The sequence below is a fragment of the Triticum urartu genome, chromosome 2A, assembly GCF_056163025.1.
Source record: "Triticum urartu cultivar PI428250 chromosome 2A, HENAU_Tu73, whole genome shotgun sequence".
In the NCBI taxonomy this organism is placed as follows: Eukaryota; Viridiplantae; Streptophyta; class Magnoliopsida; order Poales; family Poaceae; genus Triticum; species Triticum urartu.
The window spans coordinates 551,103,296-551,106,958 of record NC_141874.1 but is presented as its reverse complement, the minus strand read 5'-3'; positions in this window follow the sequence as shown (position 1 = coordinate 551,106,958).

Genomic DNA, 3,663 nt, shown 5'->3' with positions numbered 1-3,663 from the left:
TTTATATACGGGGGCAGGGGGCACCCCAGAGACATAACAGTTGATCATTGATCTCTTAGCCGCGTGCAGTGCCCCCCTCCACCATAGTCCTCAATAATATTGTAGCGGTGCTTAGGCGAAGCCCTGCGACGGTAAAACATCAAGATCGTCACCACGCCGTCGTGCTGACGGAACTCATCCCCGACACTTTGCTGGATCGGAGTCCGGGGATCGTCATCAAGATGAACATGTGCTAAAACTCGGAGGTGCCGTAGTTTCGGTGCTTGATCGGTCGGGCCGTGAAGACGTACGACTACATCAACCGCGTTGTGCTAACGCTTCCGCTTCCAGTCTACGAGGGTACGTAGACAATACTCTCCCCTCTCGTTGCTATGCATCACCATGATCTTACGTGTGCGTAGGAAATTTTTTGTAATTACTACGTTCCCCAACAAGGAAATCCATAAGTGACTCTCATAATAGATTCATAATGTAATTTAATTTTATTTCTAGGGAAGTGTTCCATGCCTTTCCTTAACGGAAATTGGAATCTAATATTCCCTTCCTTCATATCAATAATTGCACCAATCATTCTAAGGAAAGGTCTACCAAGAATATAGGACATGAAGTATTGCAATATATGTCAAGAACAATAAAATCCACGGGCACATAATTCCTATTTGCAACAATAAGAACATCATTAATTCTTCCCATAGGTTTCTCAATGGTGGAATCCGCAAGGTGCAAGTTTAAAGAGCAATCATCAAAATCACGGAAAGCTAGCAAATCACACAAAGTCTTTGGAATCGTGGAAACACTAGCACCCAAATCACACAAAGCATAGCACTCATGATCTTTAATCTTAATTTTAATAGTAGGTTCCCACTCATCATAAAGTTTTCTAGGGATAGAAACTTCCAACTCAAGTTTTTCTTCATAAGATTGCATCAAAGCATCAACGATATGTTTGGTAAAGGCTTTATTTTGACTATAAGCATGAGGAGAATTTAGCATGGATTGCAACAAGGAAATAAAATCTATCAAAGATCAATTATCATAATTAAATTCCTTGAAATCCAAAATAGTGGGTTCATCAATATTTAAAGTTTTGACTTCTTCAATCCCACTTTTAAGAATTTTAGTATCAAGATCTAAAGACTCCGAATTTTTGGAACGCCTTCTAGGTAAAGGTGGATCATTATCAAAATTCATATTTCAAAACAAAGATTTAATAGGTGACACATCAATAACTTTTAGATCTTCATCTTTATTATCATGGAAACTAGAAGAACACGCTTTTATAAAGCAATCTTTCTTAGCACGCATCCTAGCGGTTCTTTCTTTGCACTCATCAATGGAAATTCTCATGGCTTTGAGAGACTCATTGATATCATGCTTAGGTGGATTAGATCTAAGTTTCAAAGAATCAACATCAAGAGAAATTCTATCAACGTTCCTAGCCAACTCATCAATCTTAAGCAATTTTTCTTCAATCAAAGCATTGAAATTCTTTTGCGAGGTAATAAATTCTTTAATATTAGATTCAAAATAAGAGGGTATCTTATTAAAATTTCCATAAGAATTGTTGTAGGAATTACCATAATTATTAGAGGGATTACTAGGATACGGCCTAGGATTAAAGTTTCCTCTATACGCGTTGTTACCAAAATTATTCCTACCAACAAAATTCACATTAAAGATTCATTATTATTCTCAATCAAAGTAGACAGAGGCATATCATTAGGATCAGAAGAAACACTTTTATTAGCAAATAATTTCATAAGTTCATCCATCTTACCACTCAAAACATTATTTTCTTCTATCGCATGCACTTTCTTATTAGTAGATCTTTCAGTGTGCCATTGAGAATAATTAACCATAATATTATCTAGGAGTTTAGTAGCTTCTCCTAAAGTGATTTCCATAAAAGTGCCTCCCGCGGCCGAATCTAAAAGATTTCTAGAAGCAAAATTCAATCCGGCATAAAAAAATTGTATAATTATCCACAAATTCAAACCATGTGTAGGGCAATTACGTATCATTAATTTCATCCTCTCCCAAGCTTGTGCAACATGTTCATGATCAAGTTTCTTAAAATTCACAATATCGTTTCTAAGAGAGATGATCTTAGCGGGAGGAAAATACTTAGAGATAAAAGCATCTTTGCACTTATTCCATGAATCAATACTATTTTTAGGCAAAGACGAAAACCAAGCTTTAGCACGATCTCTAAGCGAAAAAGGAAATAGCTTAAATTTAACAATATCATTGTCCACATCTTTCTTCTTTTGCATATCACACAAATCAACGAAGTTGTTTAGATGGGTAGCGGCATCTTCACTAGGAAGGCCGGAAAACGGATCTTTCATGAGAAGATTCAGCAAAGCATCATTAATTTCACAAGATTCAGCATCGGTAAGAGGAGCAATCGGAGTGCTAATAAAATCATTGTTGTTGGTATTGGTAAAGTCACACAATTTGGTATTATCTTGAGCCATCGTGACAACCAAGCAATCCGACACACAAGTAAACAAGAAACGAGCAAAAAGAGGCGAATAGAGAAAGAGAGGGAGGATGGAGAGAGAGAGAGAGGGTGAATAAAACGACAAGGGTGAAGCGGGGGAGAGGAAAACAAGAGGCAAATGGCAAATAATGTAATGCAGGAGATAAGGATTTGTGATGGGTACTTGGTATGTTGACTTTTGCGTAGACTCCTCGGCAATGGCGCCAGAAATGGCTCGTTGTCGGGAGTCAAATCTTGACTTTGCGCGAACCTCCCCGGCAACGGCGCCAGAAATCCTTCTTGCTACCTCTTGAGCACCGCGTTGGTTTTCCTTTAAAGAGGAAAGGGTGATGCAGCAGAGCAGCGTAAGTATTTCCCTCAGTTTTTGAGAACCAAGGTATCAATCCAGTAGGAGGCCACGCACGAGTCCCTCGCATCAACACAAACAAATAAACTCCTCGCAACCAACACGATAAAGGGGTTGTCAATCCCTTCACGATCACCTACGAGAGTGTGATCTGATAGATATGATAAGATAATATTTTTGGTATTTTTATGATAAAGAGAAATAAAGATGCAAGTAAAATAAGTGGCAGAGGAAATAACTAAGTATTGGAAGATTAATATGACGGAAAATAGACCCGGGGGCCATAGCTTTCACTAGATGCTTCTCTCGAGAGCATAAGTATTACGGTGGGTGAACAAATTACTGTTGAGCAATTGAAAGAATTGAGCATAGTTATGAGAATATCTAGGTATGATCATGTATATAGGCATCACGTCCAAGACATGTAGACCGACTCCTGCCTGCATCTACTACTATTACTCCACACATCGACCGCTATCCAACATGCATCTAGAGTATTAAGTTCAAGAGAACATAGTAATGCTTTAAGAAAGATGACATGATGTAGAGGGATAAACTCATGCAATATGATATAAACCCCATCTTGTTATCCTCGATGGCAACAATACAATACGTGCCTTGCTGCCCCTACTATCATTGGGAAAGGACACCGCAAGATTGAACCCAAAGCTAAGCACTTCTCCCATTGCAAGAAAGATCAATCTAGTAGGCCAAACCAAACTGATAATTCGAAGAGACTTGCAAAGATAGCCAATCATACATAAAAGAATTCAGTGAAGATTCAAATATTGTTCATAGATAAACTTGATCATAA